At 44.3% G+C, this 25411-nt stretch overlaps 1 long non-coding RNA gene across 2 annotated transcripts in view; it reads left to right on the top strand.

Annotated features, from left to right (window-relative positions):
• Positions 1-23962, top strand: part of LOC127009132 (uncharacterized) — a 61283-nt gene extending 37321 nt beyond the window's left edge. The window contains exons 2-3 of one of the 2 annotated variants that reach the window (XR_007761662.1): positions 165-304; positions 23916-23962. This is a non-coding gene — a long non-coding RNA (uncharacterized LOC127009132). Of the gene's footprint in view, positions 1-164; positions 305-23904 lie in introns of both variants that reach the window. The other variant, XR_007761663.1, reaches the window with a different exon arrangement.
• Positions 23963-25411: the final 1449 nt, after the last annotated feature.

The raw sequence follows: 25411 nt of genomic DNA, 5'->3' as shown, positions 1-25411 counted from the left end.
TTTTTATAGTTTTCATGTGCAGTGGGTGAATGTTTTGCGGGACACACACACACACACACACACACACACACACACACACACACACACACACACACACACACACACCTAAACACACACACACACGCATACATTCTTCACTTCTCCATCTCCTGCCTCCCCCACAGAACACCTCCCCTGAGAGTGCCTGTCCCAAACAACTCTACGGTACTCATCGCCTCGCCTCACCTTCCCTCGCCTCCCCTTGCCTCTCAGGGCTGACGAAGCCGACGACGATGCCTGAGGAGTCTTATCTGTGCTTCATGAGGTTAGTGGATCTGTAGTTTTTTCTTGTATTGGTGTTATTAGTATTCCATCAGTAGTAATCTTTTTTTTTTCTTTCTTTCTTCGGTACAATGTCTACTACTTTGTCCTTTTTGTCTTATATTTCTTAATGTCTTTTTCTTTGTCTTTTTCTTTAGTATTTTTTTTCACTCTTTGCCTTACTTACTTCTTTATCTCTTGCTTTTTTGCTTTCTTTTTATTATTCATTTTTTCATATGTATTGATTGATGAATTACTTGATTGAGTGAATGATGATTTGACTATTTCTACATTGCGCGCGGTACGTTTATATTCATTTTTAGTTATCATTTATAATTCAACGTTAAATCTCTCTCGTTCTCTCAATACCAATGCTGACTCATGAGCTAAATATTTCACAACCTTTAAGTACTTGCATAATTAACAGGACTCAAGTGTGTTTAGCGAAGGGGAGAGAGAGGGGGAGCAGATGGTGGTGGTAGTGCTGATGATGATGGTGATGATTCGTTAGTGGTGGAGGTGATGGAGGGAATTTTCTAAGGAGGAGAAGGAGAAAGTGAAGGAGAACGAAGAAGAGTAAAAAGAGATATAAGAATGCTAATAAAAAGAAGAAAATATAAGAAAAATAAAAAAAATAGGGAAACAACATTATGGAAAAATAGAAAAAAAAGAGAGAAGACGAAACGAAGACGAAGAAGTAAAGTGAAGATGAAGGATAAGCGTCACTGATTGGAGAGAAGGGAATGGGAAGAAGGGAGGAGAGATGGAAAGGGGAAAGGAGAGATGGGGGAGATGCCTCAGGGCGTATTCTGGGGACCTTTCCAATTTCGAGAGACGCAGTAATAACACGGAGAGGTGGGGAGAGGAAATTGTGGTAAGAGAGAGAGAGAGAGAGAGAGAGAGAGAGAGAGAGAGAGAGAGAGAGAGAGAGAGAGAGAAGAGAAGAGAAGAGAAGAGGAGAGGAGAGAGAAGGAAAAAAAGATTAAAAGAGAAGAAAAGAAAAAGAAAGAAAAGCGAGAGGAATGAGAGAGAGAAGAGAAAAGAGAAAAGTAGAGAAGGAAGGAGAAGAGAGGAAAAGAACAGAACAGAAAAAAAGAAAAAACAAAACAGAACAAAACAAAAGAAGCAAAAGAAAGGAGATGAAAATAAAAGAAAAAGAAAAGAAAGGAAAATACGAATGAGAAAGAGAAAGAGAAAGAGAGAGAAGGGAGGGAGAGGTTCAAAACATAAGAAGAAATTACTGAATCATGAATGAGGTGATTAAGAACTGGTTGGGGCAGAGGAAAGAGAACGATGATGAGAAAGAAAATACGAACCAAAATAAAATGAGAAAGAAAAAAGGCAAATAGAGGGGAGAGCCTGGAAGGGGAAGAGGGAAAGAAGGGTAGACGGAAAGAAGAAGGAGGGGAGAGAAATTAAGAAGGAGGGAGGGAGAGAAGGAGGAAGGGAAGGAGAGAGGGATAATAAAGCAGAGATGAATGAAAAGACTCCATCGTGATTTATGCAAAAAGTTAACATTATTAGGAGAAGGGAACACAAGCAGGCAAAACAAAAACAAAAAGGAGAAAAGAAGCATATAGAAAGAGAGGGAAAGAGGAGGAAGAGGAGGAGGAGGAGGAAGGGAGGAGACAAAACAGAATAAGGGTGAAAGAGTGAAAGAGGAGGAGAGAGGAGAGAAAACAGGATGAGGATGAGAGTACAAGAGGAGGAGAGAGGAAGAAAACAAAATAGGTGATGAGTGGAAGAGAGTGGAAGAGGAGGAGGAGGAGGAAGGGAGGAGACAAAACAGAATAAGGGTGAAAGAGTGAAAGAGGGGAGAGAGGAGAGAAAACAGGATGAGGATGAGAGTACAAGAGGAGGGAGGGAGGAGGCAAAACAGGAGATGAGTGGAAGCAAGCGGAAGAGGAGGAGGAGGGGGAAGGAGACAAAACAGGAGATGGATGAAAGAGGGAGGTGGAAGCGGAGAAGGGAAAAGGAGAGAAAACAAGAGGTGGATGGAAGAGAAAGAATGATATAGAAATTAACTGAAAGAGAAGGAGAAAGACAGATGGGGAAGGAAAGGAGTGAAGGGAGGCAGAAGAAGAGAATAGGGAGAACGGGAGAGAAAAGGGGAATTAGAGGAATAAGAGGAGAAAAGATAGTGAGAGAGGAGTAGAGGGAGACAAGAGAAAAGGAGAAGAGGAAGAACGGAAGAGAAAAACGGTAATTAGGTGGATGGGAAGAGAAAACACAGAGGGAGAAGAGGAGATTAAAACATGCCTGGGGGGGGAACGAAAGAGGTGAGGGGAGGTAAGCTGATATGGAATGAAGAGAGAGAGAAAGCGAATAGGAGAAGAGAAGAGAGACAGACAAGTATCCAGAGAGAGAGACTAAAAGGGGTGAGGGGAGGAAGGTATGAGGTAGGTGGTGGAGGGGGAGGAAATGAATAGAGATGAGATTACCGGCAGAGGAGAAAAGTGAGGAAGGGAGAGGGGAGAGAAGAATGGAATGGCTGAGTAAATGACATAATGCAATTGAACAAGGGACACTAGTACTTGGACAGACAGACACACAGACAGACAGAGAGGATGGAACAGGAGGAGGAGGAAGAGGAGGGTTGGAGGGAGAGGGAGTAGGGGGCTAAAGAGGATGGAGAGAGAGAGAGAGAGGAGAGCATTGAGTCGTCTCCTACATATATCATTTCCATTATAGACTCCCTCAAGACTGTCTGATGGTATCTTTTTTTATGTCAAGACTCAGGACTGTGTGAGGGTAACTTTTTTTTGTCAAGACTCAAGACTGTGTAAGGTTAACTTTTTTTTGTCAAGACTCAAGACTGTGTAAGGTTAACTTTTTTTTGTCAAGACTCAGGACTGTGTGAGGGTAACTTTTTTTGTCAAGACTTAGGACTGTATGAGGGTAACTTTTTTTTGTCAAGACTCAGGACTGTCTGGTGGTAACTTTTTTTTTATGGCAAGACTCAAGCCTGTGTGAGGGTAACTTTTTTTTTTTGTCAAGACTCAAGACTGTGTGAGGGTAACTTTTTTTTGTCGAGTTCATTTTTTCGTTAGAGAATTGGCATCTTTTTAATTCATTCCGGGAGATCTTGCTAAACGTCTTCAAAGTGTCTATTCTGTATCTAGTTTAACCTCTTTACGGAACTACATCAACGACACGCCTAGTTTCTTACCTGTGTTAATGCCAGGTTACCTCATTACCAAGAATCACCAAGAAAAAAATATATGTTCACAAGCACTTAAATAACTAACAACTGCTTTTCACACGTTAGAGGGCCCATTTAACCACCTCGTTACGTCGTCCATGAACTCCTAAACCCCTGATCGTATACGTTTAATAATCACCAAGAAAAAAATGTTCACAAGCACTTAAATAACTAACAACTGCTTTTTACACGTTAGAGGGCCCATTTAACCATCTCGTTACGTCGCCTATGGACTCTTAACCCCCTGATCGTATACGTTATGATCAAGTGTAACAACAATCGGTGCTGGTCGATGGGGTAACGTTAGCCGGGAAGAGTTTATATATAGCTGGTATTATAACTTTGGATTCTCACATCAGCTATTGCTAAAGGTCAAAGAAAGGGTCAGTCGTGTTCTAATGAGTGTTTCTTCAGGTTCAAGGCACAGAAGAAGACTCACACTACCAGCAGGGTCATAAAACTACCCCTGGAAATGCCCACAACTCCTATGAAAGCCTTGTCAAATATGTGTTCTTGGGCGGCGATATGTTTTGTAATACGACCCACTAGCATCACAGTAGACACAAACAGGTTGTCGCACGTACTGTAGGGTCTTCATCGCGCCTTAAGGTCGGTGCATTAGCGGCCTGACCACGTATACACGACTCTTGATGCAGGGAAAGATGTATGTAGGGGAGGGATGACAGAGAGAGAGAGAGAGAGAGAGAGAGAGAGAGAGAGAGAGAGAGAGAGAGAGAGAGAGAACAACACACACACACACACACACACACACACACACACACACACACACACACACACACACACACACACACACACACACACACACACACACACACACACACACACACACACGAAGGATCACTTGAAAATTCACCCTCTTTTGTCCCCTCTCTCCTCCCCTCTTACTCCTACCCTCTCCCTCCCTCTCCTCAGCCTCTTCTCCCCCTCCCACTTCTCACTTTCCCTCTCTCCTTCTCTCCCTTTCCCTATCCTTCTCAATCCCTCTTCCTCTCCCTACCCTTCCTCACCCCTACCATCCCCACTCATCCCACTCTTCCTTCCCCTCCTCTCCTTACTCTTCCTACCATCTCCCTCTACCTTATACGACGTCCAAGAGAGACCACCACCACCACCACCTCCACCAGCCTCCGCCTCCACCACCGCCGCCGCGTCAGGTACTGCTCCTCCGCCCGGCCCGTGAAGTTAATTAGAAAGTTAATATTCGTCAGCTTTAATAAGGACGTCGCGAAAATTAACCCATAATTTACTCCGCATCCAGCCGAAAATTGATGACTTAATTAGCTCATGTCTGATGGTGGACGAGGCGGGTGTCGGCGCTGCGGTGGTGGTGGTGGTGGTGATAATTGTGGTGGTGATGAGTGGTTGTGATTTATGGTGTGGTGATGGCTGTGTTGTATAGGTGACGATGATAGTGGTGGTGATGATGGTGATTGTAGTTGTAGTAAAAATAGTAGTAGTAGTAGTAGTAGTAGTAGTAGTAGTAGTGGTGGTATTGGTTGTGGTGGTATAATATGGTAATAGTTATTGTTGTTGTTATTGTTTTCCCTATAGGACTCACTATTTGGCTAAGAAAATGTCTGGCTGTGTATCTGTCCGTCTGTCTGTCTGTACCTTAATGAACTAGCTAATTATTCTTCTTTCTCTTCTCTTGCCACGTGTTAATCGCAAGAGGAGGAGGAGGAGGAAGGGAGGGGATCATTATACGTAATAACCTGTATCATCTATCATTACCCCTTCCTACCCCTCACTTTCCCTTTCCTCAACCATCATACACATACCTGTCAGCTCGCTACCCTCCCACACCTGTCATCCTTTCCCTTTCACACACCTTCGTCAGACTCCACCCCATACCTGCTAAATCATTTCCCTGTTACCTGTTCAACCCTCCCTCTTATTTCTACCTCCCTCCTCACCTGTCTCCACCTTGCTACGTTAATATACACATCGTGATATTAATTTCCTCTCATACCTGGTCTTTATGCATTTTTACACCTGCCCGGAACACGCTCATATTTTTCCTTCTCCTCCCTCTTCACAGGTTTCCCCCTTCTCTCACTAGTCTCCCCTCCTCTCCCTCATATGAACCTTTCCCTTTCCGCTTCCTATCTCCCCTGTCTCTCACATACAGACCTATCCCTTCCCGCCCTCCTCCCCACAAGTTTCTCCCCTCTCACCTGTCTCCCCTTTTTCCCCTCACATAAATCTCTCCCTCCTCCTTCCTATCTCTCCTTCCTTTCCTTTCCCACACATACAGACCTCTCCCTCTTTTCCTCCTCATTTTCCCCCTTTCCCTTACATTCCTCTCCTCCACATTTCAACTTCCTTCCCCTCACACACACAGACCCCTGCCCAGCTTCCTCCTTACCTCCCCTTCCTTCTCTTCACATAATTTTCCTCTCCTTTCCCTCTCCCCCTCACACCCGTTTCCTCTCCTTCCTTCCACCTCCTCCTCCTCCTCCTCCTCCCTTCCTTCCACTCATACTACCCTCCTCTTCTCTCTCTCTCTCCCTCTCACACATCTGTTCCCTCCCCTTCCTTTCTCCTTCCTCCCTCCCACCACCACGCCTAGTCTCAACACCTGTCAGGCTCTTCCTACACCTGCCTGCCTCACATACCTGGCAGCCAGCAGTCTTAGGTTCTCAGCAAATTTCCATTTATATGAACAGGGAAGCTTAGGCCGCGGCGTCCCTCACAGACTAGCATTATTATGGGTGCTTCTGGTAGCTGCTTCCCGCCTCTCCTCTTCTTCTCCCCCTCCTCTCCCTCTCTCCTCCTCCCTTCTCCCCCCTCCCTGAATGACCAGCCTGCAACATATGTCCGAGAGGTCTAAAATGCTTCCCTAATGCATTATGTATTGGTAGGTCTGTATTGGGGGTTTGGTCTGCTAAATGAATGGTCTAGTGAGGAAGCTAGCAGTCTGGAAAAGGGGGTGTTTTGTAGAGTGCACTGTTTGGTAAATGTGATGTCTATTTAGTGATTTTTTTTTCTTTTTCTTTTTGTCAATTTTCTGATTTTTTTTATTTTATTTATTTATTTATTTATTTATTTATTTATTTTTTTTTTTTTTTTTTTTAGGCTTGACGTTCAATGGCATTCCTCCTGCTGTCTTTATCCTTCTTTTAATTGATGGAGAGAAAGGTTTGGTAGGTCCTCTTTCACACATTTTCTAAAGGGCTGCGAAAGAAATAGATCAATTAACTATTTCGTCACTGCGCAAACTAACTCTCTACTATAAATAAACGGATTCTAGTTTGCTTCGTCATCTCCTAAGCAATCCGTAAACTTGGCTGTTAACTTCGTCTCTTGACTGATCCGTCTGCCTGAAGTGAAGGGTTTGTGGTAAATGAATGCCGTTTACTCTCGAACAATCGAACTACAGAAGCAAAGCAGACTGCCTGTTTACTACTGATGGTATAATTTACTAAACACATTGCCCGCTTAGGAGTGATTCAGTGATCCGGCAATGTATCAAGAGCCGGCATTTACAGCTGGTTATAACGTCACCCCGCGGAGATGTTGATGTATTGGTGTGTGTGTGATTTATAGGCTCATTTTTCACCGTCACGAGAGAGAGAGAGAGAGAGAGAGAGAGAGAGAGAGAGAGAGAGAGAGACAGACAGATTTAGAGACAGACAGACAGACAGATTTAGAGACAGACAGAGAGGGAGAGAGTTTGAGAGATTTAGAGACAGCGAGAGACAGGGAGAGAGACAGAGGGAGAGAGTTAGAGAGTTAGAGGGGAGAGAGACAGCGAGGCAGAGAAATCCTCCGCCCCCCCCCCCACCCACACACACACACACACACACACACACACACACACACACACACACACACACACACACACAAACTCGCTCACTAACTTCTGTAGTGCCGCCGCTCCAGTCAACTCGCACGCACTCAATTCCGACGCAGGTAACGCACGTCAGGGCCGGCGAGGTGGCCAGACAGGTGCAGTGAGGCGGGGCTAACCCAGGTGAGAGAAGACGCAATAGAAAGTGGGTTGTGTTTAGACTTTAGATTGAGAGTGTGCATTAGGAAAGGTGTCTATAGTGTTCATCTTCTTTCACCTTTTTTGTATTACAGGAGAGGAAGCAGTTCAAGGGCAGAATAATTAACCTGGTACCTGCGACGGGTTAAATTTGTGGCTCTACCGTGTACCAGCGATAGGCCAAATTTTTGCCATGGTATAAAGCCCCCAAAAATAGATGATGCATAAACTGATCACAAATGCGTTGATATATATTATGAAACGGTTTGCGCGAGTGATGATTTTTTTCTCATTTTTCTCGCCTAGAGGGAGGAGCCTTTAAGAAACATGATCCCCGCAGTTACCGGATTAATGAAGACAAAAAAAGCTCGCTAATCACTGCTCCTATAAAAAGATGTAAAGAGTGGTTGCCGAAGGAGAGGTAAGAGGAAAGTTGTTAGGAGGAGGTATGGATGGGGAAGGTATGTGTGGGGTGTCACGGGTGGGGTGTTTAAAGATTATGGGGTGTGTGATGTGGGTGTTGGATAAGGGGGAGGGGGATGAGACGGGAAATGCAATAAAATATGATAAAAACAAAAAGAAAGAAAGAAAGAAAACAGGAAGAAACAGACGTATTAAAGCGTGAAATTAGGCCGCAAACACACACACACACACACACACACACACACACACACACACACACACACACACACACACACACACAGCGAACGGTCAGGAAAATCTATGAATATATGCAATCATGACACCCTTTCCTCCCTCTCCTCTCCCCCTTTTCTTTCCCAATAATCTCCCCTTTTTCACCTTCCCCTCCCCTTTTTTCGCAATATTTTCCTCCCTTATCTTCTTATCTCCCTTCTCTTAGCTCCCTCTCCCATTCTGTTTCCTTTATTCCTTGATTTCTTAGTGTATTTTCCTCTTCTCTCTTCTTATTTCATTTCATCTTTTTATCATTTTATTTCTTCCTTGCTTTCTTTGTTTTTCTTTTCTTCTTTCTTTCATCCTGCCTTTCATTCATCTTTTTTTTTTTGGTATTCAGTGAGGAGGAGGAGGAGGACGAGCAGGAGGAGGAGGAGGAGGAGGAAGACTCTCACAAGATCTTCCCTTTCACCCCTATCTTCCTCACCACACTAATCTTTCCCCTCCCTCCCCGCATAATCCCTCCCCCTCTCCCCTCCCCAACTAATCTCTCCCCCTCCTGCTCCTCCTCCTCCTCCCCCCCCCTTGATGCACCACTCCAACAAACATGCCCTACATAATCCACCCGGTCTCTCTCTCTCTCTCTCTCTCTCTCTCTCTCTCTCTCTCTCTCTCTCTCTCTCTCTCTCTCTCTCTCTCTCTCTCTCTCTCTCTCTCTCTCTCTCTCTCTCTCTCTCTCTCTCACACAAAAAAATCATCATCCTCTCTCCCCTCCTCTTCCTTCTCTTCCTCTTCCTCCTCTTTCTCTTCCTCTTCCCCCTTCTATGTTTACACTGCATGACCTCACCCTTCCTCCCTCTCCTCTTCCTCCTCCTCCTCCCCCTCCCCCTCCTCCTCCTCCTCCTGTCGCTGGCACACTGTTGTAGAGAAAAATTATAAGTGAAAACATTTCTAACTAAATTTGTGAAACTTGAAACACGTGGAGACAAACGGAGAAAGTTTCACATTTGTAGCAACGATGTGTCTGGCGTACAGGGGATTGTGGAGGAGGAGGATTAGGAGGAGGAGAAGAAAGGGAAGGAAAGGAGGGGAGAATCAGGAGACAAAAGATGAAAGATGAAGCTGAAAAAGGAGGATGAGAAGGAGCAGAAGGAAAAAGAAGTAACTGAAGGTAAAAAAGAAAGAAGGAAAGTGAGTGAGAAGAAGAGAAAGAAGAGGAGGAGGGAAAGTTGAGGGAGAGGAGGGGAGAATCAGGAGACAAAAGATGAAAGATGAAGCTGAAAAAGGAGGATGAGAAGGAGCAGAAGGAAAAAGAAGTAGCTGAAGATAGAAAAGAAAGAGGAAAAAAAGAAAGTGAGTAAGAAGAAGAGTAAGAAGAGGAGGAAAAGTTGAGGAAGATGAGAGGGAGAGAATTAGGAGAAAAAAGAGCAAATACGAAGCTGATAAAAGGGGATGAGAAGGAGCAGAAGGAAAAAAGAGGTATAGCAGAAAAAAAGAGAAGGACGAAAAAGATAAGAAAACGAGTAAAAAGTAAAAGGAAAGTGAAAGGGAAGACAATAGAAAAGTGAAAAAAGCTTATAAGAAAACACTAACTCTAATTCTGCTGTAGGAGTTCCAGATTTTTGTTTGTTTCTTATTTTCTTTATTTATCTACGAGGAGAAATTTAGGTTTGCATCAGTATCCCCTTTTTACTTTATTTCTCTTTGGTTCGTCTTTCCTTTAATATTGTGTGTTCAAGCTATAGTCCTCTCCCTGATATTCCTCCTCCTCCTCTTCCTCGTCCTCTTCCTACCCGCTACTGTGTCCTCTTCCGACTGTTCCTCTTCCTCCTCCTCCTCCACCAGGCTGCTCTTCCATGCTTCTTTACGCGTTGGCAAATCTATTCTCCCCTCAATTTCAAGTGGGAAGTTCAGGCCGGAAAAACGTGGGATCGGCTTGAAGCAGTTACCCTCGCGGCCTGATTGTTCTGTGTTGGGGTATCAGATTCATTTATATTCGAAGCCGCCCTTCTGAAACTCGGGTCCGGGAGGAGAGTCGAATATTGTCCACGGGGAAACGGATGAGAATATAACGGAAGAGGAGGAAGAAATAGCACATGGAGAGTCGAATGTAGGAAGAACTGATATCGAGAGGCTTGTTGTTATTGGTGGTGGTGGTGTGAAGTGAGGGTATGGAAAGGGAAGGAAGGAAAAGGAAAGGAAAAGATAATAAAGAAAATAGTAAAAGGGAATGGAAGGGAAAGGAAAGAAAGGGAAGGGATGGGAATGAAAGAGAATGGGATGGAATGGAGGGAAAGGAAAGAAAGGGAAGGGATGAGAATGGAAGAGATTGGGATGGAATGGAGGGAAAGGGAAGGGAAGGGAAGGGAAGGGAAGGGAAGGGAAGGGATGGGAATGGAAGAGAATGGGATGGAATGGAGGGAAAGGAAAGAAAGGGAAGGGAAAGAAAGGGAAGGGAAGGGAAGGGAAAGGAAGGGAAGGAAAGAGAAGAGAATTAAAATCAAAAGCAGAGAAGTGAAGGGAAAACAAGGAAAAGGAAACAATGATAAGGAAAAGAAGAAGGTTGAAAACGATTAGAGAGGGTCAATCAGATAAGATAGCATACAGCATAGTGGAAAGGGAGATAGGGGAAGGGAGGCAAGGGAAAGGGGGAGAAGGAAACACAGCAGGGAAAAATTATTATGACAGGGTAGCATATGAGAGAACAGGGAAAGGGTAGGAAAGAAGGGCAGATTAAGGAGAGGCAGAGAGTGAGAAGATAGTATACGGCATAGTGGAAAGGGAGACAGGGGAAGGGAGACGAGGAAAAGGGGGAGAAGGGAACACAGAGCAGAGAAAGAAGATTATTATGAGAGGGTAGCATATGAGAGAACAGGGAAAGGGGAGGAAAGAAGAGCAGATTAAGGAGAGGCAGAGAGTGGAACAATTAAACGAAGAGGAAATCACAACAAAATGAACGGTGACCAACAGAAACACCAGAAATATGAAAGAAAACGGAGCAACACAAAACTAAATACCCAAAAACAAAAGCAGATCAAAGCAAAACAAAAGACGAAACGAAACTATAGACGACACAAGTTAAGGAGACCGCGTGAAAGAAGAACTTACATACGTATTTATAATCTGTCCCGTTTCCAAGAAGCCCTCATTAAAACGGATCAGAGGAGGGAGAACTGATTTTTTTAGTGGGGGAAGGAGAGAGAGAGAGATTTACATAGATTTACATAGAAAATCAGACCACACAGACCCCATGGTCCAGACTTGGTGGTCTGTCCTTAAACCTAAGTGATTTTACATTAATCAGAAGACTCCAAAACGTTGCATTTCTACTTTAGTTGATATTAAGTTGAAGGAAGTGACGGTCGAGCTTATTTTTGAAGGAGTCAATCGTGTTACACTGGACCACTGATGGTGGAAGCATATTCCATTATCGCACTACAACGTTGGTGAAGAAAAATTTGGTGCAGTCTGAATTTACTTGTCTACATCTGAGTTTTACGCCATTGTTCCTCGTGCGCAAAGTGTCATCGATCATAAACAATGTTGATCTGTCTACATTCGTGAAACCATTAAGTATTTTAAAACATTCGATCAGTTTTCCTCGGAGGCGACGTTTCTCAAGAGAGAACATGTTAAGGGTAGAAAGCCTTTCTTCGTAGGATTTGTTGCGCAAGGAAGGGATCATTTTCGTTGCCCGACGCTGAACACCTTCTAATTTAGCAATATCCTTTGCATGGTGGGGAGACCAAAACTGTACCGCATATTCCAAGTGGGGTCTGACTAAACTGTTGTAGAGCGGGAGTATTACATCTTTATTCTTGAATACAAAGTTTCTTTTAATGAAGCCCAACATTCTGTTCGCTTTATTTGCTGCATCGATGCATTGCTGTGAGAATTTGAGGTTTGACGCGATTTTGACCCCCAAGTCCTTGACGCATTGAACGCTTTTGAGTTTAACGCCGAGAGAGAGAGAGAGAGAGAGGCGACCAACCATCCAAGATATGCAACGAGGAGAGAGAAAACGATGACGAGGACGAAACGATGGAGGGAAAAATAACACACTAGGAGGAGGAGGAGGAGGAGGAGGAGGAAGATAATGAAAAGGAAACTCGGAGGGCAATAAAAGTGAAGAAGAAGAATTTTTGAATGCAGGAGAGAGAGAGAGAGAGAGAGAATCTTTAGTGACCTCTTTTCTTAGCTTATCCAATAGAAAGCTCTTCAAAACCTTAACTCAGCCATTCTCTCTCTCTCTCTCTCTCTCTCTCTCTCTCTCTCTCTCTCTCTCTCTCTCTCTCGCTCTCGCTCTCGCTCTCTCGCTCTTGCTCTCTCTCAGACAACTCAGGTCTTACCATTAAATCTCTCTCTTACAGTACAGGACCCAATAACAATTTTCTCCACTAGTAATAACAATAACAATAACTATAAACTATAAACAAAATACAAAACTATGAACAATAAGCAAGAAGTATTAACCACTCCTACTAATTTCTAGGGGCAGTTTCATGACCCTTCCGGTAGTGTAACAATTCTCAAATACCTTGAACCTAAAACAACACTCATTACAAGCTGACTGATCTCCTTTTTGGGTCTTTGGTAGTAGTTGATGTGAGGGCGGAATCGTCTCAGAATACCAACCCAGCTACCATTCACCTCTATACACACGTCTCCTATCACCCATTATAAGGTCCATTAGGCTGTTCCCCTTCCCTGCTATTCCTTATTGATTCAGCATTGGCTCACTCCTATTGTTTCCATGTTATAACTGGGTCTGTCCGCCCTGCCACAAGCTTGTCACGCCTGTTTATCCCTCTTCATCCCTCATCTCCTGCCTCAATCTCCATCCCTCCCTCCGTCGGTTCCATCTTCACTCTATCACATTCATCCTTCTCTCTATCACTGCTTCCTTTCATTCGTTCCTTCCTCCCTCTCTTCTTATATCCTTCCTTTTTTTTCAGTTCTTTTACCCTTTCCTTTTCTGTTCTGTCTATTTGTATATCTTGTCCGCTCTTGCTACTTTCATTCCTCCGTCCCTCTCTACTTTTCTTCCTTTCCTTTCATCCTTGTTTTCATCACCCTTCCCTTCTTTTTCGCCTTCTTCCATCCTTCCCTTCCTCCCTGTCCCATCTCCCTCTATCCCATCCGTTTCGCTATATTCCTTCTTTCTTTATATTCTATCTCTGTGTTCCTTCTTTCTTTTGCTCCTCTCTTTTCGTCCATCTCTTTTTTATTATTTTATTCCTTCACTCCTTTCCTTCCTCCATCCCTTTCTCCCTCGTTCTGCATCTCTCCTTCCTTCCTTCCTTCCTTCCTTCCTCCAGACATTCCTTCTCTTTCCTCCCTCTCTCCGCAGCGTGTCAGACGGAACATAACCAACGAGTATGAACATTACAGACAGACACTCACGCCTCCGCTGCTCTCCCTCCCCCCTTCCCCCTCGCTCCCCCTCCTCTCCCCGCCCCCCCTTCCTTCGTCTGTCTGAGCCCTTGAGATAACACTGCTTTACTGGTTCACCTCACTCCACTCTCTCTCTCTCTCTCTCTCTCTCTCTCTCTCTCTCTCTCTCTCTCTCTCTCTCTCTCTCTCTCTCTCTCTCTCTCTCTCTCTCTCTCTCTCTCTCTCTCTCTCTCTCTCTCTCTCTCTCTCTCTCTCTCTCTCTCTCTCTCTCTCTCTCTCTCTCTCTCTCTCTCTCTCTCTCTCTCTCTCTCTCTCTCTCTCTCTCTCTCTCTCTCTCTCTCTCTCTCTCTCAGCCATTTTTTCCCTCTCCTTATCTTTAGTGTTATTTTTATCTCGCTTTCTTTTTCTTTTTTTATTCCTATTTTTCATCTTTTTCTTCATCTTTTTCTTTGTTGTTTTTATACTTGATCTTATCTCCTCCTCCTTCTCTTCCTCTCCTTCCTCTTCTTCTTCCTCTTCCCTTGACCCCTTTTTCCCCCATTTACACAAGTCATTTCTTCCACGGCCATCTTCTTTTTCTCACTTCATTTTTATTCTTCCTCTTTCCATTTCCTCTTCCTCTTCCTCTCGCACCTTTCTTCCGCACCTTCCTCCATCTCTCTCCTCCGCCGCGGCCGCCCTCAAATTCTCTCTCCTCTTCTTCATCCTTCGCCTTTATTTTCCTTCCGTTCCTTTCACGTTCCTTTTTCGCCTCTCCTCCCCACACTCTTGCCTCTTCCTTCCTCCCTCCCACTCCTCTTCCTTCCTTCTTAACCTTCCTCCCTTCGCCTTACTTCGCCTCCCCTCAGTTGCAGTCTTTCTTGTCCATCCCTTCCATCTTTATTTTGCTTTCTTCTTCAACTTCTCATTTTTCTTATTGTTATGGATGTTTGGTTCGGTGTTGTTATCGTTGTTTCTTGTGTTCTAGTTGTTTTTTTCTCATATCTGATTTATTTTTCTTCTTTCCCTTTTTCCTTTTACTCCAATGTCATCTCTTCCACCTGCTCCTCCTCCATCTTAACCTCTCCTCTGGGTCTGTCCACTTTGTCCTATTGCCTCCATTTCGCTATTTTCTCTCACATTGTCTCCCTGATTCTCCCTTTCTCTGCTTCCACCCATTCTCCCTCCCTTCCCATTTCTCCCCGTCTCTCCCTCCTTTGTCTCTTTCCTCTGTTTTTTCTTTATTTCCGCCATCATGTTTTTCTCTTGTTTTCCTCGTAACATACTTGCTTATCTCCCTTTCCACTCTCCCTATCTACCAATTCCACTGTCCTGCTATTCCTGCTTGCTCTTTTTCTAACCCTCCTTCTCTTTCCTCTTGTTCCTAAAAAAAAAAATCCCCTCAGTGTTTCCTCATCATCATTTTCCTCCATCATTCCTTTTAGTATCCTCTTTCCCTCTTATTCCTTTTAACTTGTTTCTTCTTTTAACCGGTTCTTCGTCATTCCCTCTTCTCACCATTCCCAGGCACTATCTTTATCCTTTCTTCCTTTTTCACCCTTCATCGCTTTCTTTAACATCACTTTTCCATCTCTCTTCTTCTCAGTCCCATACATTTCTACCCCTCTCTCCATCCCATTTCCTTTTATTCCCTTCCCTTCTTCCTCTCCCTTCTCGTCGCCCTCATGCATCCCTGCTCCCCTCTCCCTCCCTTCCTCCCCATCGCCTATTGGTTCCTGCTGGATTAGCGCCTGAACGTAGTCTGGCTCCATTTCTGGCCGTGACAACTCAATCCACGTCTAAAATGAAACACAAATAACACCGGCTTTGCGTACATACACCATGAGACTGACTGAGTGGGCTGGCGGGATGCTGCTGACGGGTTGATGTGGGATGGAGCTGTAGGCTGGGTAGGATGCTGGGGATGGGAGAGGATGGGGTGGGATGAGAGAGGATGCTGGGGAAAGGGAGGGATGGGTTGGGATTAGAGGGGATGGTGGGGAGGGTCGAAGTGGCGTGGGGTGAAAGAGGCTGCTGAATGAAGTGGGATGGAGTGGAATGAGAGAGAATGCTGGGGAAGAGTGACGTGGGATGGGAGAGGATGCTGGGGGTAGGAAGGAATGCTTGGGATGGGAGAGGATGCTTGGAGGAGGATCAAGGTTACGTGGAATGAATGGGGATGCTGGGAAAGGGATGGGTAGTCGGATGGGTTTAAGTGAGATAAGATTTTAGGGCTTTTTAGGAGCTTGTGAAGGTTTTGAAGAGGTTTAGGTTTAATGGAGTTTGGTGTGGCTTTGCTGTGTTAGGTTAGGTTAGGTTAGGTTAAGTCAGGTCAGGTCAGGTTAGGTTAAGTTATATTAGGTTAGGTTAGGTTAGGTTAGGTTAGGTTTGGTTAGGTAAAGTCAGGTCAGGTCAGGTCAGGTTACGTTAAGTTGGGTTTTCTGTGTGGTGGGGGGAGAGTGTGTGTGTGTGTGTGTGTGTGTGTGTGTGTGTGTTCCGAGAAAGGAGTGTAGCTAAAGTGACTGCTCCTAAAATTACGTGTAGTATATTCGAGAGGTGAAAGTGGGAAAAAATTGAGCTCTCTTTTGTAGCTGGTCTCATTTTTCCTTCATAAGCCACTTTTTTCGCGCACTACCAGGAAAGATAATATTTTAATGGGTGAAGCGGGAAGGTATTTTTCTCCCGCCTCTCTCTCTCTCTCTCTCTCTCTCTCTCTCTCTCTCTCTCTCTCTCTCTCTCTCTCTCTCTCTCTCTCTCTCTCTCTCTCTCTCTCTCTCTCTCTCTCCTCTCTCTCCTCTCTCTCTCTCTCTCTCTCTCTCTCTCTCTCTCTCTCTCTCTCTCTCTCTCTCTCTCTCTCTCTCTCTCTCTCTCTCTCCTTCTCCTCTCTGTCTCTTCCTCTTGTAATCTCTTTTTCAGTTCTTTCCTCCTTCCTCTCTTTTCCCCATCCTTTCCTCACTCCCTTCTCTCTCTTCCTTTTCCCCTCCTTTATCTTCTCTCCCTTCGTCTCTCTCCTCTGTAAATCTCTTCTTCCCTTCCTCCCTCCCTCCTCTCTCTCCCTTTCCGTTTTCTTCTCTTTCTTTTCTCTCCTCTTCCCTCATTTCTCCCTCCATTAAATCCTCTCTTCCTTTCTTCTCTCCCTTCTCTTTCCCCTTCTCCATTTCCTCCCTCCTTCCTTTCTTTCATCTCTTCTCATTTCCCCCTTCGTAATTTCTATTAGCCTCTTCCTCCTTTTCCTCTTTCTCTCCCTCAATTCCTCCATTCCTCCCTCCTTCCTTCCCTCATCTCTCCCAAATATGTCTTTACCTCCGTCATGTCATTTATTAGTGCCCCTCCCTTCCTTGCTCTCCCTTCCTCTCCCCCCCTCTCCCCCTCCCATCCCTCTACCCAGTCTCCCTGCCTTCCAAAGTCACCCCATATATTTTCCTTTTTTTGTCCTCCTCTCCCTCTCCCTCCTACCTCTCCTCTCTCTCTCTCCCTTCTCTCTCTCTCCTCCTTCCTTCTCCCTCGCTCCTTCATCTCTTCCTTCCCCCTTCTTCCTTCCCCCTTCTTCCATTCGTCCCTTTTCCTTATCTTTAACTTCCCTCTCCCATTAATCCATTCATTCCCTTCCCTTCCCTTCCCTTCCCTTCCGCTTCTTCACGTCGTAACTCTCGTCCTACCTCCCCTCCCCTCCCTTCCCTTCACCCTACCTCCCCTCCCTTCCTTTCCCGTCCCTCACATCTCCCTCCCCTCCTCTCCTCCCCCACTCCTCCCATCCCTCGCCTTCCCGCCAGACATCATTAAACAGATCAGAGACGTCGTGATCTCCGGACCATTTTTCCTCGACACGCCATCTGTCGTGTCCCCGCACCCTGCATACCGATCACCAAGTCACCAGTAACCTCCCGCTGGATGAAACACTCCCCGTCCATCTCCCTTCCTCCTCCTTCCCCTCCCCTCCTCCTCCTTTTCCACTTCCTACCCGCCCCTCCCCATTCTCCTCCCCCTCCTTGGCCTGCTCTAGAAATGATATCTAGCACTGGTTAGGCCCCACTTTGAATGTAATGCCGTTATTAAAGAAATCGAGTCTGAGCTAAAACTGACCAAAACGAGCCATAGACGATGAAATGCACTGTACAGAAAAAGACTTAAACACTTGATTGGTACGGTATTCATTTTTGATGTCCATTATTTATTACTTTGGATGTCTATTATCTATTGAATCGAATTAGTACAAAGCATTACCAAAACGAGCCAAGGACATAAAAAATCACCGTACAGAGAAAGATTTGAGAAACTTAAAATTTTGTTGTAGGAAAAACCGTAGACTGTGGGATGATCTAATTAACGACTTTGAATGCGTGAAGGGAATGACTAATGGGGACTTAAATAATGTTCTTGTGCCGAGATAAGATATTAAGACAGGTGGCAATGGGTATATACTTGTTAAAAATTCAGGTTCCGGAGCAAACAGGAAGGAGAAACGTAAAATTTGGGTCAGGAATCGGGTTGTGCATGAGAGGAATAAATTAAGCCGATATGTAGTTGATGCAATTACGATTAAAACTTTGAAATGGACGTTAGATAGATTTATGGACGGGGAGGAAAGTTGGCGAGTAACTCATTCCCTTGGCTGCCATGTTTAGGTCGTGCATCATCCTGTGGTCTCCTTCAGGTCTTGTGGTCTCCTTCAGGTTTTATGGTCTCCTTCAGGTCTTGTGGTCTCCTTCAGGTTTTATGGTCTCCTTCAGTCTTGTGGTCTACTTCAGGTCTTGTGGCTCCCTTCAGGTCTTGTGGTCACCTTCAGGCTTCCCGTTCCTGTTACAAATCAACCAGATCACTTAAGTTTGGCCTCCTTCAATATGCTCGCTGTTTACTTTGCTTTTTTTTTTACAATAAAGGAAACCGCTCAAGGACAAAAAAAATGAAAAAAGCCCGCAAATCACTGGTCCTATAAAAAAAAAGCTACGAAAGACTGTCAAAGAAAATATGTAGAGACAGGAAATATTTTAAACCGTTCTATCTTTTAAAAGGAAGTGTGTTGAGATTAACCGAAAAAATAGCATTATCTTCTCAAAAAGGAGATGGAAATTCTTACTCTGGTGCACTTTGGTCTCATTTGGTACGTTTTTAAGCACGTTCTCATACTACTGGTAATACGGTGCGGGATCCCTGGTCTCCTATCTCAGTATGTCTTTGTGTACCACCACCACCACCACCACCACCTCTTTACTGACCCACCTTTCTCCCTCCGGCTTATCCTCGACTCTGATTAACTATGTACCTGTTTTTACCTGAGAGAGTTTCCCTGTCGCCCCTTCCATCTCGCGCACGAAAAAAAGGCGTCTCCATTTTTCTTGTTTGCTGTAAAAGGCAACTGTAATGCAATTTTCAACAGGATAAAAGTCACTTATATTGCAAAAGGGTTTCTCCTCCTCTTCTTCTTCAGCTTCTTCCTCCTCTTCTTCTTCTTCATCTTCTTCCTCCTCTTCTTCTTCTTCATCTTCTTCCTCCTCTTCTCATCCTCGTCCTTTACCTATCCTTACTTCTCTTCCTTTTTTTCTATATACTTCTTTCTTCATCATCATTATCATTATCTTCTTTTCTTCTTGTTCTTGTTCTTGTTCTTCTTCTTGTTCTTCTTGTTCTTCTTCTTGTATATCTTCTTCTTCTTCTTCTTGTATATCTTCTTCTTCTTCTTCTTCTTCTTCTTATCTTCTTCTTCTTCTTCTTCTTCTTCTTCTTCTTCTTCTTCTTCTTCTTCTTCTTCTTTTTCTTTTATCTCTTTTCGTATTCACCTCCTCCTCTCCTCTAATCTTCGTCCCGACCCACATGGCTCCTCCACCTCCTCCTCCTCCTCTCTCCTCTTCCTCCTCCTCCTCCTCCTCCTCCTCTCTCCTCTTCCTCCTCCTCCTCCTCCTCCTCCTCCTCTTCCTCCATTTAAGTTTTTCCTCCACTTTTCTAATGCTTTTATATTTTCTCCTCCCTTCATTTTATTTCTCTAGTGCAATATTTCTCTTCATCTCCCCTAATGTATTTTTTCCTCCTTTCTCCATTTTTCCTCTTCTCTCCAACTCCCCCTCTCTGTCTTTTGCTAATTCGTCACGCGCACACAAACACACGCACACACACTCATTCTCTCTCTCTCTCTCTCTCTCTCTCTCTCTCTCTCTCTCTCTCTCTCTCTCTCTCTCTCTCTCTCTCTCTCTCTCTCTCTCTCTCTCTCTCTCTCTCATTGAAGCTTAAATGTACCGCTTTATTATGATTGGAAAATATTAAGTATAAAAATATAAGCCGGTGTAAAGAGGAAGGAGCAGAATATAAAAGAAAAGAAAAAATTGAGTTATTGAGAAATTGTAAAAAAAAGGAAGTCATAATATTTAATGGACAAAGAAGGGAATAGTTTTAATGTGATTTTTTTTTCTTTCTACTCCGATCATTATATACTTGTTTTTTTCTGTGTTTTTTATCCTCCTCCTCTTCCTCCTCCTTCTCCTCCTCCTCTTCCGCCTCCTGCCGTTAATATAATATGGTAAAGAAAGGTAAAATGATGATAGAATTCCATTAATAGGTCTCTCTCTCTCTCTCTCTCTCTCTCTCTCTCTCTCTCTCTCTCTCTCTCTCTCTCTCTCTCTCTCTCTCTCTCTCTCTCTCTCTCTCTCTCTCTCTCTCTCTCTCTCTCGGTGGTAGTGGTGGTGGTAGTGGTTATTGTGGCGGTGAAACAAGGACAGAGAGAGAGAGAGAGAGAGAAGCGGGGGAGGTAGCCTTGAGGAGTGATGGCATAGATATAGCACGAAGGAGGGAGGGAGAGAGGAGAGAAGAGGGAAAAGGAGGCAGAAGAGGAATGGACAGATAGACAGATGGAAGGAAGGAGGGATGAATGGAGGAGGTGATAAAGGGGAAATAAAAGAGAATGATTACGGAGGAGGAGGAAGACGAACGACATAGGAGGAGGAGGAGGAGGAGGAAGAGGGGGAGGAGAGATAGCAGAGGAAATGAAGTCGAAGAAATGTAGATGTGAAAGGGAAAGGAAGAGGAGAGAGAGAGATACCGAGACGAGGAGGAAGGGGAGAGAGGGAGAGGAAAAAGAAGAGGGAGAGAGATAGCGAGATGATGATGGAGTAATTAGTGAGGGGAGAAGATAATGGGAGATGGGGAGATAAGAAGCTATATAAGGCAACACGTTATCACCCTGAAGGAGAGAGAGAGAGAGAGAGAGAGAGAGAGAGAGAGAGAGAGAGAGAGAGAGACAGACAGGCACAGACAGACAGACACAACATCCAGACAAACAGACAGGCACAGATAGACACAGACACAACAGCCAGACAAACAGACAGACTCCCACATACCCAGGACAGACATACAGAGAGACACACAGACACATAGATATAAATAAAAGTTTGACAGTAATACAGAGGTGTGAAGTTTATAATTAAAGGTATGCGTGAAATCAGGAAACAAAAACATACAATTTACCTGCCGTTTACCTTACCTAATTATCATACACCCTTTAACTATAACAAAAACAGAACACTGAGAACTTTTAACACATTCAACACAACCACATATCTCCCTTAAAAATCCTCAAACTCTTTCTCCTTCTTTTTTCCTTTGTCTCATTTTCATCTTCCTTTTGTATTTCTTCATTATCATCGTCCCTCATCATTCTGTATATTCAAACCGGCCCAGAAATAACCCCGCATACCTCCCTTAAAAACGCGCATTCTTTCTCTCGTAAGGCTTCCTCTGTTTCATCTTCATCCTCCTTTTGTATTTCTCCCATCGTCCTTTATTCTCCATCATTCTGTATTTTCAAACGGGCGCAAAAGGACCCCGCGAACCTCCCTAATTCCCAGCCCTTAACAACGCGTAGTCTGTCAGGTTCGCCGGAATATCTAATTAGGACATCGCGCGGGAGGGACTTGGGGAAAAGCTACAGAAAGGGTTGGAGGTTGCCGTCCCCTGCCGCTGCCGTGTTGCTGTGAATTCTGATCGCTGGGGATAGGATGGAAATGCAGAGGTGTGAGAGGAGGGGGAGGAGGGTGCAGGGATGTGAGGGGAGGGGTGGTGTGTGTATATTAGTGGGTGAGAGGGGAAGATGTGTGTGGTTAGGGAATGTGAGGCGAGTGTGTGTGTGTGTGTGTGTGTGTGTTTAGGAGTGTGAGGTGTAAGTGGGAGGGAAAGAGAAGCTGCTTGGTAAGGTTGATGGTGATGATAGATAGAGATGCAGAATAAAAAGTAGAAATGAAGATAGGAAGAAACTTAAAGCTATGTACTAAAGCAGAAAAATATAAAAATAACATGAAGGTGTACTGGCAATGGATCTTGCAAAGTGTATTCCTCAACTGACTGACTCGTGGAGAATAATATTTATCCGGACCTCTGCATACATTTGAATTTTTCTAACCGGACCTTTGCTTATAATAGTTGAGTAGCCCTGTACTAAAGTAAAGATGAAGGATGAAAGATTACTACGTGTTGCTCATTTATATACCTCTTTCCTTCTCTCTGTCTCCGTCACTTTGTCTGCCCTTTTGTGTGACTGTCCCGTCTCTGTCTCTTTCTCAGTCTCCTCTTTTTCTTATGTAGGGTAAAACGAGACACACCAAATCTTAAACAAAAATATAAAGGAGTGTCAGGAAGGAAGGCTTAATGAACAGAGGAAAGGAGGACGGGACAAGAGGAAGGAAGTAGGAGAAAGGTGATTTAGGAGAGAAAGGAATGGGAAATAGAGAAAGGTGGAAGCGAGAAAGAATGGAAAGGTGGAAAGAAATGGGAGATGAGAGAGAGAGAGAGAGGTAAGACAGAGCTGGGAGGCGGAAAAATAAAGAAGGAAAGGGAGATAAGCCGGGAGAGGGAAAGGGATACAAGGGAAAAGGGAGATGGGAGAGAGGGGGAGACAAAAAAGAATTGGGAGATAAAAAGGGAAAGAAGAAAAGGGGAGATGAGATGAGAAAAAGACGCACGAGGGGAGAAGAGGAGAGAAAGGGAGGAAGAGAGGACAGAGAAGGAAAGTGGGACGATAGATAAATGGGGGATGATAGAGGGGGACGCAAGAAAGAATTAGAAGGTAGAAAGATAGAAAAGAAAAAAGAAATATGAAATGAGGAAGAGACACAGAGGGGAGAAAGGGAGAAGCAATCAGAGGAAGGAGCATTTTTCAGGAAAGTTCTTTGATTTGAGTGGATTTATAAACAGTTTTTAATCACAAACTTATATAAACATGCCCCGCGCCAAACTCGTGTATAATTGCATTGGGTTGCACAAAAGAGGCAAGGCGTCTAATGCATAACTGATGTGAAGAGACCGTGTTTGGGATTGGCTCGTAACTCCTCTTTCATTTACGCGGTATTATTTTATCTATTTATTTTTTTTTTATTATTTTTTTTTTTTTTTTTTTTTTTTTTGCTGAGTTTGCGATGTAAGGAAAACTAACGTGAGGAGAACGTGTTTGGGAATGGCTCGTTCGTTTTCTCTCGTTTGCGTTTTCATATTCATTTATTTGCATTTTATTATTAGTTTTCTGCTCAGTGTGTGATGTAATACAGAAAACGCAATTAAAGTTTATGTTATGGTGTCATTTTTAGCTATTTTTGTTCATTTCGTGAGACATTTAAGTTCTTCCTCTGTCGTTTGCGTGTCTTTATTATTTTATTTATTTTTTACTTTTTGCTTTTTTTTCGTGGCTCGGTTTGCGATATAATGAAAGTAAACGCAATTAGAATATATGTTGATGTTGTTTTTATTGTTCTTTTGTTTTTGTTCAGTTCGTGCAAGATTGAATTACGTGTTTGGGATTAGTTCGCTGTTCCTATTGTTGTTTTTTGTTGTTGTTGTTGTTGTTGTTGGCGGTGGTGGTGTTGTTGGTTCTGTTTGTGATGGGATTAAGTAAACAATTAAAGATCAGTAAAGTTATCCTATAATTTTTTTTTTCAGTGCATACAAATCAAATTATATATAAAAAAAATGTGTTTGGAATTTCTTGGTTTTCCTTTTCCTTATGTTTTTTGTTATTGTTCTAGTTTCTAATGTAATAAAGAATAACCAGCTAAGGAGAAGATAATTTTTTTCAAGTTATTTCATTCTCTCATCTCCCATTCTCTCCACTTCTCCATTCTTTCTTGCCTCCTCCTCTCCCGATTTCTCATTCCCTTATCTCCTCAACCACCTTTCTCCTACTTTCCTCCTCTTGTCCCGTCTTCCTTTCCTCTGTTCATTAAGCCTTTCTTTTTGACACTCCTTTATGTGTTTGTTTACATTTTTCAGTGCTTGCAAAATAATCACAGAGCCACGTATTTGAAATCTGATGAACTTTCCTTTGTGTTTATATTTTCTGTAGTTCAGTTTGTGATGTGATAAGGAAAATCCAGTTATGTTCGTAAATGTTTAATAATACGTTTTTCAGTTCTTTTTCAGTTCACACAGCCGACAGACGGACAGACTCACTCACGGCACAGACAGGTTAGTGCTTAATCATATTTGTTTTTTTGTGTGTGTTCCCGTTCGCAGTTCGTTTCCCTTTCGGCGCGGCGCAAAGACAATCAGAACGGATAAATGTTTAATGAATATTGACTCGCGGATTTCGTTTGTTTGGCGTTATTGCGCGACAAAGAGAAATGAAAATGAATGAATGTTTAGTGCTTGTGACAACACGCAGGCAGCCAGTGACGGGGCGTGGGAGGTGGTGTTGGGAGTGGTGTTGGGGGTGGTGATGGTGGTGGTGATGGTGGTGTGGAGTGCTCTTGCCCTTCTACTGCTACCACCATCACCACTACTACCACACACTACCACCTATTCAAACGCCCCTCACGCTGTCCCCCTTCCCTTTTACCCTTCACCCCTTTTATATTCCCTTCATCATTTCTCGGGGCGTGGGAGGTGGTGGTGGGGATGGGGTTGGTGGTGGTGAAGTGCTCTTGCCTCTCCCGAACTACCACCATCACCACTACCACCACCCATTGCCACCTATTCAACCTCCCCTTACGCTCTCTCCCTTCCCTTTTACCCTTCACCCCTTCATCACTTCTCGGGACATGGGCGATGGTGGTGAGGATGGTTGGTGGTGGTGAAGTGCTCTTGCCTCTCCCCAACTACCACCATCACCACTACCACCACCCACTACCACCTATTCAACCTCCCCTCACGCTCTCCCCTTTACTTCTACCCTTCCCCCCTTCTGTATTCCCTTCTTCACCTCCCCTTCCCTTCCTCCACTACACCATCCATCATCCATTTCTTTCACTATACCACCATTGTTATCACGCTATCCCCTTCTTCCATCATACCAACCTCTCTCACACCACAAACCTCAACCACCACCACCATCACCCACCATCATCACCATTACCATACCCTTCCTTCTCCTCCACCACAACCATCAACACCAATACCACCCTCCACCCCATCATCAACTACCTCCCTTCCACAGCGCCGCCTTTACCATCTACCACCACCTACATCACCATCCACCTTATTACTCTCTCCACCACCATACCCTTTCTTCCACACCCCCACCCACCACCACCACCTCCACCACTGCTCTTCACTCTACTTCTCCCCCCTACCACTCCTGCCCCTCCACTCCACCACCTGTCATTCCTTCCCTCCGCTCCGTCTCCCTAATTAAATTTGCAGGCGGCCCGGGCACTCGCGGCGGTGAATCAGCCATACAATCCAATTCAAGGCAAAGATGAGGCCCCATAAGTGGATTGTCCCCGCGCCTCTCTCCATTTTCCCTCCTCCGCGAGCCAGCCAGCGAAGGGGGGTACTGTACTAAGTTACTGACCCCTCTCTTTCTGTCTCTTTGTCCCTGTTTATCTGTTCTCTGTTTCTGTTTGTCTCTTTGTGTTCTATACTTATCTGCATTACGGAATTTTTCGTTATGATACATTAACATCCTTTTGGTATAGGCC

Source organism: Eriocheir sinensis, chromosome 39, assembly GCF_024679095.1.
Source record: "Eriocheir sinensis breed Jianghai 21 chromosome 39, ASM2467909v1, whole genome shotgun sequence".
NCBI lineage: Eukaryota > Metazoa > Arthropoda > Malacostraca > Decapoda > Varunidae > Eriocheir > Eriocheir sinensis.
The sequence above is the reverse complement of the archived record's forward strand: the minus strand, read 5'-3'. Positions and strand labels throughout refer to the sequence as shown.